The following is a 15382-nucleotide window of genomic DNA, read 5'->3' on the forward strand; positions in this document are numbered from 1 at the left end:
GTTTCTTGGCCGACGAGACTGAACCCCACCTCGCTACAAACTAGTTGTAGTGAGTGGTAAGGATTCATTTTCACTGTAAAACTGTTGTCGTACCAGCAGTTTGCAGACACAATTCATACTTATATTATTTGAAAACAACAAATAATACCACTTTGGCTGATGTATTGACCAGACCCTGAAAATGAAGCTGATCCTATCTAGAAATACATGCTTCTTGGCTTAAGGAATATTCTAGTCTAACGTAGCAATTATATACTTTTTTTTATTTTTTTGTCTAACAATAATGAATTACTTAGGTCCTATTAGACTTTCCTGCATATTTGCTTTAATTTTTTTATACTGTATGCATTCCCACCGTTTTATTCCTTTAGCATCTTGTTTTCTCCTATGACAGCAAAGCAAGTTCCAATGATTTCATCATTACTGCAGTGAGCATTAGTTGGTTTTTCATTACAAGGTTGCAGGACATTCCTTTGTGTCCAGTGTGTAGATTGTTGTTTCTTCATGGGATACTGTAATAAACCTATTATTACTACAATCACACACACACAAATAAACACACAAAAAATTTAATTAAACCAGAAAGACGGTGGTTTCCTTTGTTAATAATTGAAAATAGACTATGATTCTCTGCCTAAATGCAGTTTGCAAAGTACATATGAGATTATGTTATAGGGTGTTTTATTAGCAGCTTTCAAGATCATCAAAATGGTGGTAGCATTTCTTTTAGCAAAGTTGATAAAGAAGAACAGAACAGCAGTTCAGCCTCGCTCATCCACATTATCATTCTGAAAGCAGCTGCTATACTGATGACACATCTATAATTCTCCAGAAGAGAGATAATGAAAACATAAACTTCAAAGGCTCTCTTATAAAAATGTGTTTGCATCTTTGTGATAGATTCACTGGGATAAGCTATGAAAACATTGTGGGTTTGTTTGATTTTTTAATTTTATTTTTTTTTAACCATCATCATAAATGTATCTTGACAACTTACATTTATTTTTAGTGTGGTGGGATTTGTTTATTTGTTTCTAAGAAAGATCTTCAGGACAAAACCTTTTAAGTTATTCTGAAGTGAAAATGGTATAATAAAACCTTATAAAGAATCATGGCCTGCTTTCAGAGGTATGGGAGATACGTATGCTTGGGGTTTTTTTTTGTTTTTATAATGAATTATAAAAGTACCCTAAATAAATCAATATTTTGTAACTATGGCTTCAGTGAATTGTTCAACACCATAGATGATTAGTGTATTCCTTATTTTTTCTTCTTTAAAACTTCTATGCTTAGATATGCTTTCCATCTCAGATATTCAAAACAGAATGGACAGATGAGGTATATAGATCAAGTCCTCCATCTCTTTATCTTGAACATGTACAAGAAATTTGTACATTTCCAAATTCTAGTCCTCATAAATTTCATAACTGAGATAAATTTGAGCCTGATACTACTCTCATTCCTTGTTTCAAATTACTTTTCTGTTATACATGTTCGTTTTGCAGATATGTCTGCTGGAAAGGAGTCTACAAGAATTTTGGGGGAGACTTCAGGCTAATTCTATTATCTTTTTTCCTCCTTATTGCATTTTTTTTCACTCAGTATTTATCTATAATTTATCTTTAATTACAGTCTTATGGTCCTTACACATGCTACAGCTGTTTCTAGAATTAACCAAAGTAATGCACAATTTATGGGATCTCTAATTTTTCTGTATTCTTCACACCACATTTTGCTAAAGTATTCTAGCAGATTTTATTTAAACTTTGATTTGTGGCAGAAAATTAAATTTTCTCTATGTACATTTTACACTCTCCTGTTTTTTTGTAATCTGCAAGTAAGATTTTATCTCATTGCAGTCTACATGATCTGTTTGACTACTGTGAATACTGTGAGATACCCATGTTTAGAATTTGACAAACACTGTTACCATAGTGTCTCATATCTAGAACTGATCTGCCCATTTCAAATTTGGAAAGCCTTGGTTTCTAAAGAGTGAGCTATAAAAAACAGTTGCAAAATTTCTAGTGTGTAGAAGATTCATCACATCTTGTTATATGTGATTATTATTATTGTTATCATATATATCATCATTATAATCACCTGCTTATAGTGATAAAGTTTGGTATTCAAGAAAAATAAGAAAGAAAAGTTGGGGAGGGGGAAAGAAAGAGGAGGAGGAAGAGAGAAGGGGGAAAATACAGAGAAAAATAAGAAAGAAAATTAAATTTAAAAAAAAGAAACAGAAAAATATAAAGAAATAGGAAAAGAAAAAGATGAAGAATATGAAGATGAAGACAGAAAAACAACAGAAAAAGAAAACAAAAAGAGAAAAAAGAGAAAGGAAAAAGGAAAGTATGAAAAAGGAAAAACTAAAACTAAAACTAAAAGTTAAAGTAGAAGTTAAAGTTAAAGCTATAGTTAAAGGGAAAGGAAATATGAAGAAAAAAGGAAAAGAAAATAAAAACCAAAACCAAAAGGAATTGTACAAAACCAAATGTACTTTGCCTTCTTTTTTCTGTTAATGTTTTTAGAAAAGGTACAGCTCCATATAATCCTTTCCTCTTTACTGATATTTTGCAGACCATATTCTGTTGTCTCATCAGACCACTAAAATCCGTCACAATTTGTCAGCTCAGAAGCTGTCCTTTCAATCTATGTCTGCATCCTGATGTGCCCTGTCTGAATAAAAACAGATCACCTAAACATGCGAGCAGACAACTGGAGAGAAGATCTCATGGAAATACATCTTTTTAAGGCAATAATTTGAAAAATTGTTAGTAGATCTGAATCAGGGAGCCTCTTGACAATTAGAACTTCAGAAAATTATAGCTTACAGCAGTAAAGATATCATTTACAAACAGTTCTGTTTAATGTTTCAGCAGTTCAAATTTTCAGTATATTATCACAAAAATAAAACGAGTCTTTTGAGAATAGTTGTCTTGTTCAGCATCAAGCATCACTATTTTCTTTGTTTTTCATCAACTCAAACAGTGGCAGCCTTGAAACACCAGGTCTATCAATCAAACTCAGCTGACCTGCAAGATTAGATAAGCAAAAATGTAAAGAGAAAACGAGACAGTGAAAGTTTACTTAAAAAGCAGCAAGTGGAACTGCAAAACTCTGTTTGACATTTTTTCCTGTTCTAACACTCATCTGTCTAAATTGTTCATTTGTAACTGAATTGTCCCAATATTAAAATATTCTAACTTCAAAAAACTTTTTTTATGTGTGCAACTTGATTTAAGCACAAATATTCATTACTTCATAGTCCTTCAAGGTTTGTTTCTTTGCATTTTTTAATGTAAATAAGATTTAAAACATAGGTTATTTTCTATAAATTCTCCTTTACTGTACCATTTTTATTACTTACTAATTTCAGTATCTGATTGGCCAAGTATAACAATTGGACTTAGTCCAACTCTGTTTTTTTACTGAGAGAATAATAATGTGGAAGGAATAACTTAAGCACACTTGTAAATTATGAAAAGAAGAATTGGCTTTGTGAATATTCTGTTTCATAAATATTTTCTTTGACAAACAAGCCATCATCTGAAATCTGAATAAATTTGTGTTACTTCTCTAGGTTTATAATCTAGAACATTTTTGGTATTTTTCTTTAATATTTTTAATCCTTTTATTTAAAAAGTAAATTTTCATCTTCTTTTACCTACTCTTTGTGAATAAACAGTAAACTGATATAAGCACTTCACCAAATATTGAATATTTTAATATCAACTTGTAGATATTTTTCTATCCAACAAATTCCCAAATTACAATTTTAGCCATCAAAATAAGCTATGCAATGAATGAGTAGAAGTCACATCCTGGATTCTCCCAGGATATACTGTGCTGCTAAAATAGTGTACATAGCATGAAGAGACAAGTAGAAAGCTGCTATTTTTTCTCTAGAATTTAGAAGTGGTACTCTGGTCAATGAGCACATTTGGATTCTGATACTGTGTTTGACCAAAATAAAACAAAGAAGAAAAAAAGATGTCGAAGTGTTTCTGTTCCTGTTAGATTTTCAGTCTGAAATTCAGATCAAAGAATGTTAGCCTGGAGTAGCTTTATTCTTGTATCTGCAAGTTATCCAAAGGAAAAAAAACCAAAAAAACCCAAACAAAACCCAACAAAAAACCAGCTCCCCAAGCCTATTCAGAGTTGGCCTTTGATATCTTGGAGTCTGTTTTCTTTCACAAGATCTGAGAACAGAAGATATTTTTAAGAGCTCCTGTAGAGAAAGAAAATAGCTTACAATGATAATAGACGTTGAAACACAGCTTAAAATATGCGTGACTACCATTTGTGCAGATGCATATACTTTTCCACAAATGCCAGCCTATATAAATTACATTGCATTATATCAGTTTTCTATGGCTGAATGTTTTCTGTACAAGTTTTGGTAACTGCCTCATTCAAGAGGTGGACCCTTCCAAAGTACCACAATCCCTTCAGCTAACTGCACGCATCTGTACTTAGAATGTTCTCCATCCACTCTGAATATCTTCATAAGTTATTCATTGCAGTAAAGACATGTGTTATAAAAATATGATATGTATAACTTGCTTTACAATGTTTTCTTACATGACCAGACACAGGAGTGGATAGCAAAAGCAAGGTGTCCAAAGAATATTCAAGCCTATAAAGAAAAATAAGCTATACCTTTAACAAGGAATACATACCAAGTCATATACAACTTCAATGTATTTGTAACTATCAATCATAACAGAATAAAAATTTAACCCTCCTAAAATTAGCATCTAAGCTATCACAGTGCCAGGGTGAATTCTTTCTAATAAAATCTGTTTAACAAGAATGGAGTGTCACAATGTAGAGAACTAGTGGAGTAACTGAAAATCAAATCCACTGTGTTCCTCTGACTTAACTGAAAGTATATTTTAGAGCTCATAAAATTTTAATTGCATGTCAACCGTGTTTGAGTTCTCCTTTCCAATGAAGAGTGTTTGCCTTGATTGTAGGCAGCAGATTATATCTTTTATTCCAGAAAATCTGATCTCTTAAACAAATGTCATCATTTGATTCCTAGCTGACATTCCTTTCTTACATCTCACTTGTATGAAGTTAATTCTACAGACTGGATTAAGCACGTGTCATATTTAATTTTTATTTTTATTGCATACAGTTTTCGTGTATAAAAAAGAAACTAATCCACACAGAGAAAAGCAAAATTAATTTAATCATATTCTGGTTGAAGCAGAGAGGTACTCCTTGATAGAGACCTCGATTTAAGGATAACGCTTGGTCTATTCTGAACTTGAAATCTGTAGGTCATTTCCACTGACAAATTTCATATTTGCTGACGTGCAATGTTGATTCAGAACCATTACTTTTAAGACCATAATCCTTTAAGGCACAATGAGCATCCAATGTTACCTGCACGTTTGGGTGTGGAGTATATATAGATTGGCTCACTAATGTAAAGCTGGAACTCTATTATACTTGTCCTATACTTTAGCGTAGTAGACATAACTCATAAGAAAATTAAGTAGGTCAACATCACCACACTCGTGGATAGGGTGATTTTAAGTATCCTTTGGTGACACATTTTATCCTATTTTATAATAAACTTCTTTTATATAATCTTTTCGTTGAATGTGCCATTAAAGGAGGATGACAGAAGGTAGGAGGTGAGAATGACTAGATGAGTATTCAGCACCAGATTGGTATTCCATTAATATGAACTACCATTTCCTTATCACCAAAGAAAGAATTATGATTGGATATCCATAACCATAAAGTTTTATTTTTACTGGAGTCTCACATTAAAATAACTCTACATCTTTGTATTTTATTTCTTTAAAATGATAAATTATTTCTTTATTTAGTGTTGGCAGAGATTCAAACAGAAACATTATGTTTTCTCACCAAAGGTGCTGTAAAAAGTATATTCCTGTGCCCTGCACAGGACACAAAATATCCTGCCTTCTCTGTGCTCCGAACACCCAACCAGGGAAAAAACCCAAACACCAAACTAGTCTTGTATTAGTTATATTGAATTTTATTACATATATAAAAGAGATGTTTGCAGCTACAACTACATAGTCAGAGAAAAACAGCCAGAATTGCCAGTAAAAATAAATCCATAATGAAAATATGCTGCTAGTGTTTTGCTCTCTGTAGTCTGTTTCTGTAAAAACAAGTGATCTTTTATCTGGCCATGCAATCACAGTAAAAAAAACTTAAGGTGTTGTTTTTCAATACAGACTTAGTGAGTATACTGGCTATAGCGAGAATAGGATTTCACACAGAGTGTTTTTTTTCCAGATTAAATTTCATAAATTGAAGTAACAAGGTTTCCTCTTTTTAAAATTTTGTCTGGCAAGGTTTTAATGCATTTTTCAGGAAAATTTGTAGAATTATGTATAGATCAAACCAAGAATATTGCCAAGTTGTAACTAATCTACCATTATTTTGTTCAAGACAGGTAAGAAGATCTTACATTTTGGTTTTAATATTTAAGACATAATTTTAAATTAATTAAAAGATTAATTAGTTGCACCAGCCACCACTACCTGCAAGGTGGACACCAATCTGCAACATTTCAATTTTCCAAGATTCATAACTATAATATAACAATCATTGTATCACTGTCCTTTATACTCTCCACCATCCCCTACTTTCCTAATCCCTTGAAGACAGTAGGTGGGTAACTTTCATTCTGGTTCTGCATATTTATTTAGCATACCTTCAGCACATTTTATGTGTGGCATACTTAGACCGCAATCCAATAGCTATTTCCAAGGCAACTGGTCAGTAGCCTGGTTGTATTCATGTTCCTGGAATGGAGAACAAAGGAAAACAGAACAATGTTTTATGGGGTTTCTCCTGTTTTGTATGGCCCAGGAGTATTGAGAGAGGGAGTGGGAAAGAGGAAAGGAGGAATAGAGGAAGGAAAATGAGGGAGAGAGGGAGGGACAGGGGGAGGAATAAAGGGTGGGAAGGAGGGAAAGAAGGAAGGAAGGAGGGAGGCAGACGAGGTGTTTTTCTGTCATATTCTGAAAATCCGCATGGATATTGTTCAAGAAAAAATAATTTTGCATTTGGATAGACTTATGAATTGAAATATCTTTGAAAATCTTGTTGTTCAAAAAATGTTTCCACTGAGTTATGCCACTCTAACCCTTTTATTAATAACACTCGTTTAAATTTTGACAGATGAATGTAGAAAAATAACCTTACAAATGCTTAGCTATTATTCAGGAGAAGCAGCTGAGCAGTGCTTCTTCTGTTTCTTGAAGAATTAAATTGGCTGGCAGAACTTGGAATGCATTTGTAGCAACAGAGGCTCAGCTCTTACCCTCATTGTGCAAGCAACATTACAACCAAATAGGAGTTTATATTTATATACTGAATCATGCCAGTTTCAGGGATAAAGGGATCAATTTCTGCATGGCTAACTCCTCTCACATGAGAGGGGTCTGCTGGATGAAGCTCTTGTGCAATTGCTGCCATTTTCAAGCCCAGCACCATGTGGTCACAATCCTATGCACACCTACGTCCAGATTAAGCTGTTGATCAGTCAGCAAATATGTACTTCACAGTGGGTCATCTTCCATACTGTGGTAAGAAGTTTCTTACATACTGGTTCTTTGAATTCAACCTATTACAATAAGAAGGATACAAGGAAAAGATCTGATGTACATCAAAAAGGGGGAAAAACAGACAGACCTGAGATATTCTAAGGGAGAAGATATATCCTGTTGTGAATAGACTCAAATGTTGAAAACACCGAAATTCACACCATGGGATAGGATGATGTTTTAGCAAGGCAGAATTCATACAGGATCCATCATTTGATTCTTTAAATAGAAGAAGCCTATGTATTTCTATTTATAGTTAGCCATTGTAAACTAGCAAATGAAAATGAATGGGTATATAAATTGTGCTTTCCCCATTTGCTTTCTCAGTTTTTGTGTACTGTGTACATTCCCTTTAAGAGTGGGACTCCTGAAAAAGAAAAATAATGTTCAGTTCTTCTCATTTACCTCTTTATTTTCCAGCTTTTACATGTCTTACCTTCAAGTCTACTCTAAAAATAAAGGCCCAAACTTGAGGGACTTTAATTATCTGATTCAATTTTAATGTAAACAGAGACAATTATGATAGCAGGAGCTTTGGCTTTAGGAAACTGAAATATCTCAAGAGTCAGTAAAAATCAGAGGAAAGTTTAAAATGCAAGCATTTCCTTTCAGTGGATTCACTTGCTCAACCATCTTTTGTACTAATGGTAGTCTCAGTGACATGGAAATTAAAGTGGTATCAAGTTTTGCTTGCTTGCTTAATTTATAGAAGGTTCATCAGTGAGGTAGTATAGACCAGATATTTAAAATGAAACTAGACAAACTCACACCTCATCGAGGCATTAACTTTGTACAAAAATGAGTCTCATGTTCCCTTTATTAACATTCTGTGCACAGCTTTTTGTGACAGGTAGAACTCAGGTCAAATGCAAGGTCTCATTACCAAGGAGATAACAGCTATGGTTTTATGATAGCCTTTATTCTGTGTTTGATGCAAACTTGCTGAGCGCATAATGGTTCCAAATTGTCTAGGCTTATCTGCATTCCATTTTTTTTTAATTCGATGGTGACATTAAACTTCAAGAAGCTATCACCTGAAAGCTGACAGTTGCATTTACAAGAAGCGTATCAAACATCAAACAGCTGATGCAGCAGCTTTCACTGTAAGATTTGCAACTCAGATTATGAAATAATTTGAAAAGTAAACTTTCATTAAAGTATAATGTGGTAGTATAAAAGCAAAATAACTATATAAACATTTGGGAATGTGCATACATAGAAAATGTCATTTACAGTGGGTTTCATAGCAATTTTGGAAGTGCAGGAGGGGCACAGAAGATCTAGAAGCAATGCTTAGACAGATTTTCCATCTAAAGTCAATGAAAATTTGCCCATATACAACAATTAATTTTTTTTCTATAATATATATTTCATGGAACTCTAATACTGTTATTTTATTGTAAACAAGGGAGTCAAATTCCAGATTTTGTCATCAATTTTATGCTGACGTCTGCCTTATGATCTGAGAAGAGAACATTATTTTTAAATTCCTTGTTCACAATAAAATAACTCTGTTATTTCCCAAGTAAATTGGAAAAAAGTATGCAATTCTTTTTCTTAGCAATCTGATTTGTAGCACATGGAGCTCACAGCATTTCCAAATGCTTATTGATTAAGACAATTCACTGAATATGACTTCTTGAGTAGATTAATCATTATGATAATCTAGTTTAATGTATACTTAATTTCCCCAGTGTAATCAGCAACAGAAAGACAAGACTTTCCCACACATTTTAAGATTAAATGATTTATTGCAAAGAAAGAATCATTTGTTTATCCATAAATCATTTTAATAGGCAGAGTTCAGTACCAGTGAATTTGCCTAACTGTACCATTATTGTCATACATCTTTATAACTAGTGGCACAGGGTTGCACAAAGAATCTCACTTCTTCTATTTTTTCCTACTTTGAAGGAAGGATTTGACATAAATATATATATTTGCATATATTTGAATGTATGTTATTATTGGTGAAATTCTGGCTTATTGAAATCAGTAGCAAAATACACATAGATTTAAATGAAGCTAGTATTTTACATTTTTTTTTTAAATGTGGATTTTTTTTCAGATCAGTTGCATAGACAGAATAGCAAGTGGTCCAGGTGGAGCTACCATTCCGTTAACTTTGATGTACAGCAAAGCTGTGCAGCTAGGGGTATACAGATGTAAAGCTGAAAGGAAAAAAATACTTCATATCACTAATTACTGTGGATTTCATAAAGCCATAAGGTATTGCCAACTTTATTCAAATTATTCTGAAGGGCGTTGAAGATCTTAATGACTTATTAATTTATTTTTCAAATGTTGTAAGTTAAAGTTGACCCTTTGAAATCATACAAAATCAGGTAAACATCCAATTGTATACTAAAACGCACAGCCTACATATTTATAAGGGGTGGTATATAGAAAGAAGAAGTGCAGAGGGGACATACTAATACTTTGAGTAACGATTTTCTCATCCATTCTTTGGATCAAGGCACTCCAGTAAAACATTCAATTTTTTTGCTGTATATGCTCTAATTATTTTACACATCTTGGAATCAGATATATTATTAGATGGGCTGATTTAGAGGTCATTTGGTTTTGTGTATTTGTACAATACAGGAGTTTTAAAAGTTAACTGTTGTTGCTGATCAATGCAGAATTTATTATTAGACTCTTCATTTACTTTAGCTTTATAAAACCACTATATTTATCCCTGTGATTGGGTGATTAAACTAGATGAAGTTAGAAAATTTATTTGTAGCCTATAAGATTTCCTTCACCTATGACAAAAAAGTGGTTCCTGTGTTTCAGGTTTCCCTTCCTATCCTTGGTTCTGAAGAATGTCACTGAAGCAGACCTATTGGTTTGCCGTGGGGTGGGATCCCCATCTTCTAATGTGATTTTATTCTACTGAAGGTAAAATGAATGAAAGTAAGGCTGAATTCTGATTTCTGCTTTTAACAGCAACTTAGTCTTATCCAGAAGCTCAGTTAGTACCTTGTTCATCATAACCAACTTTTCCTATTCCATCAAGCTGTGGTGAGCTTCATTACTTTCAGTAAGTATCCTGCTTTGTTATTCGCTTCAAGTTTCTACAAAAAAAGCAAGATAATGAATTATTCTGAGCAAGTAAATCTATTCTATGGAGTTACTTGTGACAAGCTGTGGAGCAGTCGTGGCAGTACTGAAGCTTAACATCCAGGATCTTGACCAGTTATCTTGAAAACAGGTTTGAGTGGCAGGGAAGCAAAGTGAAGGGAGATAATTTAGACAGATTGTGACAAGTTAACTAAAAGAACCCCTTGTACTTAATCTGAAGTGGTCACCCTCGGTTTATTCTAAAACCCATGAGATCTGATTTGTAGGTCAGGCTTGGACTGGTAGTCCTGCTCAGTTCTGGCAGCAAGTGTTGGAACAAACAGAGAGACAAATAGACACACAAAGTATGAAAATCCATCAAAATTACTTTATACAATATAACTACCAAAGATACAATTTAAAAATAATTCTCTCCTACAACTGTGTTCTGTCTTCTGTCCTTATTTACATCTTCTATCTCTTTTCCCTGTAAAATATAAAAATACATTAGGTTTTGAATTTTGCTAGTAATAAACTATTGTATAAATGTACACACAATTAAATTGTATTAATATGTGGAAACCTAATTTCCATGTCCCTGATGCCTTTATACAGTGCAGTGTATAAAAAAGGTATTTTGGAAATATGTCATCTGACCAGTAATCTAGATTTTCACCAGAAATTTACCAGCATAATTTAATGAAATTCAGAACTGAATGATCAGAGCCTGATTAATAATAAGAACTGCTGGCTGGATTACTTAAAGACCTGTGGTACTGCTAATCACTACTACCAATCAGTGCGCTATGCCAGGTCACTTACATTTGCAGAACAATTCTTGATCTCTGAACAAGAATTACAATTGATTTTGACACAAAAGAGAATTCTTTTTAATGTTGCTTATTTTACATATAGTCAGACACTTGGAATATGGATAATCACTGCCATCACTGCCAACAGATGTTGTTCTTTACTGTTTAGAGCCCATCCTTTGTCATGGAAACTTCCTCTGCATTTCATATTAGAGTTCTCTGCCTCAATGACATATCACATATCAGTTAAAGGTCTGAGGATGTTTCACTTCACACTTCTGATTCATTCACACAGTAGGTCTCTATTGAAATTTGTGTTACTGTGCTTGGTACTACTCACACCTTTTTTATTATTACGGGCAAGAAAGCTTCCAGCAAACATTTTTTAGATCCTAATGGTGACTGCTTTTGCAGGAGTGACTCAGAGAGCAGGGATCTCAAGCATTTATTCCCACATTAGATGAAGTTTGCTAATCACACCCCTTCAAATGCTAAGCTGGAGTGCAGTAACACAGTACAAGCAGATCTAAGACCTGCCTGTGACTGAAAGGGGCACTTTCATCCTTTCATCTCTGCCACATATTTTTAGTCTCTGACTGTTCTCCAAAGCAGGATTCGAGATGTAGGATCAGCTCATTGAAATTTCTAGAGAGGAAAAAAAAAAAGAGAAGACAATGATTTGTTTTCAAATTTGCAGTCCATCGGTTTAGTGGACTCAGCTGATCACTGGCTGAGTGCTCATATTGCTGTATGAGAGTCAGAGGCTATAGGGGAATGGTCCAGTGCTTTTGGTCCAAGTTTGCAGCAAATTCAAGGGCAATGTAAGTCAGAGAAAACTATAATCACACCATCCAAAAAAGACAGTTTCCTGCTTAGTCCACAAACCATTGCACCTCCTCAGCAAGGGAGTGATGTAGGTCACTGCGAGGTGAGGAGTCTGTGCTCAGGGTGGGGAACAAATGTGTCATGGAGGAAGGCTACATGGCACCACCTCTTGCTTCTGCAAGAATCACAGAATGATATGGGATTGGAGAGGACCTCTGGAGATCATCTAGTCCAATCTTCCTTCCAGAGCAGGTCTACTTAGAACAGGTTGCACAGGAACATGTCCAGGTGGGTTTTGAATGTCTCCAGAGATGGAGACTCCACCATCTCTCTGGGCAGCCTGTTCAGTGTTCTGCCACACTCAAAGTAAAGAAGTCCCTCCTCATGTTTAGATGGAACTTCCTATGTTCAAATTTGTGCCCGTTTCCTCTTAACCTGTCACTGGGCACCACTGAAAAAAAGGACCGGTCCCATCCTCCTAACACCCACCCTTTAAGTATTGGGAACATCCCCTCTCAGTCTCCTCTTTTCCAGACTAAAAAGACCCAAGTCCCTCAGCCTTTCCTGATAAGAGAGATGTTATAGTCCCCTAAATGTCTTTGTAGCCCTTTGCCCTCTCCAGTAGTTGCCTGTCCTTCTTGAAGTGGGGAGCTCAGAATTTGACACAATACTCCAGATGCAGCCTCACCAGAGCAGAGTGGAGGGGAAGGATAACCCACCTTGACCTGCTGGTCACACTCTTCCTGATGCACCCCAGGATGCCATTGGCTTTCTTGGCCACAAGGGCACACTGCTGGTTTATGGTCATCCTGTTGTCCACCAGGACTCCCCAGTCTTTTTCACCAGAGCTGCTCTCCAGCAGGCCAGCCCCCAACCTGTACTGGTGCATGGGGTTATTCCTCCCCAGGAGCATCACCCTACACTTGCCCTTGTTAATTTCATCAGGTTCCTCTCCACCCAACCCTCTAGCCTGTCCAGGTCTCGCTCTACATTGGCACAACCTTCTGGTTGTGCCATTCCTCCTAGTTTTGTGTCATCAGCAAACTTGCTGAGGGTACACTCTATTCCTTCATCCAGGCCATTGATGATTATATTGAACACAATACTGATCCCTGGGGAACACCACTTGTTATGAGCCTCCAACTAAACTGTGCCACTAATCACTACCCTCTGAGCTCTCTCTGCCAGCTGGTTTTCAATCCACTGTAGGTTATACACCCCAGGGTATACAGACACTTCCTATATACCCTGGGAAGACATCCTACTGCAGTCTCAATCCTGCAGCAGAGAGATATCCCCCTCCAACTGCAGCAGGAGGGCTGAAGGCTTGCTTTCTAGCAACCCAGGTCTGGCACCCTCCTCAAGGGTCAGTGTCCTTTCTGCACTTCTTAACCTTTCCTCAGCCCAAATGAAGATGCTTAAAGAAATGTTCAAACACACCACAGCTAACTTTGGTGGAAATGGAGAAGAGGCTGTTCATGGGAACAGATCATCTGGCAGATGGGGAGTGAAGGGGTGGTTACTTCCAACAGCGAGGTGGGAAAGATCAGCTGGGAGTGAGGTGGCATCACTCCTCTCCACTTCAGTCAGCACAGCTGCAGCCAGAAGAGGATGTCTTTCTCCACCCATTGTACTTAAAATCAGAGGTATACTAATTTCAAATCTAATAAGTAGTTTTGTAGTCTCACAGGATGAATTTAGGGATTGATGAAGCATGAGTCATATCCAATGAAGGAGGTCAGAAGTACTGCTATTGATGCTTACTTCATGGAAATTGTATGGGAGCCTCGGTTAAAATGCTTTGCATCTCAGTATTTTTCTTGTTGCATACCTCGGTTCAATGCAGAAGGCAAGTCCATTACTTGTGTACTGTAAAAATAATTACTATTTTCTGATAAGAAATCAAAATTGTGCAGCATGTTTTCTTACTTCTTTTATCCTCTATTCTTGACAAAAGATTTTGTACGAAGATAGAGGAAATATATATATGGAAGACTGATTATAACTCAAGTATTCTCTATGTCCCTCTTATTTTCTCTTCAGTATAGGAAGGTTAGCATTTGAAATTAGCTCTGCTTTAGCTTTAAGCATCAACTATTTGAATTTAAAATGGAATCATTTTATATTCCACATAGTGTTAAATTAAAGAGAACAATTACAGTTATGATTCCAAATAAGTGTAAGAAAACATTTTAAATTATTTTTTTTTTGTAACAGTGTGCAGTTTTAAATAAATGTTTCTGGTTTATATTTAACTGCATTAAAATCTAGCAAAATATGCCTTTTTCCTTTTATACATTCCTTTTCCTGTCATCACTAAAAGCTGTGTTGCTCTTCTTAATGCTGCCATAAGGAAGGCATAAGATTGGAAGGAACAACACTTAATCCAGGTAAGGTACAGGCAGCATAATATATCTGACTGTACCTTTAGCAGCTGTGGTATTCAGCATTCTCAGCTGGTCAGCCATCTAAGTATTTACAAAATGTCAGCTTTCACCATCAGATAAGAGTGGATATAGTTTGTCTGGCATTGCCTTAGGCAAAATTCTATCAGGGAGAGGGGGTGGGAAACATTCCTCTCCTCTTTATATTGATCACAAATATTTTGAAATATTTTTTGAAGGGCTTAGTAATGCTGTGTTGTGTTTGGTGTTGAATTTTACTCAGGTACCGGTTGTTCTTTCTCTTTCATGAGGTAAATCCACATACATCATCCTCTAATAGGAACAGAAGAACAAAAAGAAAGCAAGAAAAACTAATCTGTGATAGTATATTTCATACTGTCATAACACAAAGGACTTGAATTACAAGAAACTTATCTTGCCTTAAATGTATTAGCCATAAATCACTATCAGGCTTTCAGAAAACCTGACGTCTTTTTCACCAGAGCTGCTCTCCAGCAGGCCAGCCCCCAACCTGTACTGGTGCATGGGGTTATTCCTCCCCAGGAGCATCACCCTACACTTGCCCTTGTTAATTTCATCAGGTTCCTCTCCACCCAACCCTCTAGCCTGTCCAGGTCTCGCTCTACATTGGCACAACCTTCTGGTTGTGCCATTCCTCCTAGTTTTGTGTCAT

Source organism: Calidris pugnax, unplaced genomic scaffold, assembly GCF_001431845.1.
Source record: "Calidris pugnax isolate Ruff unplaced genomic scaffold, ASM143184v1 scaffold164, whole genome shotgun sequence".
Lineage (NCBI taxonomy): Eukaryota > Metazoa > Chordata > Aves > Charadriiformes > Scolopacidae > Calidris > Calidris pugnax.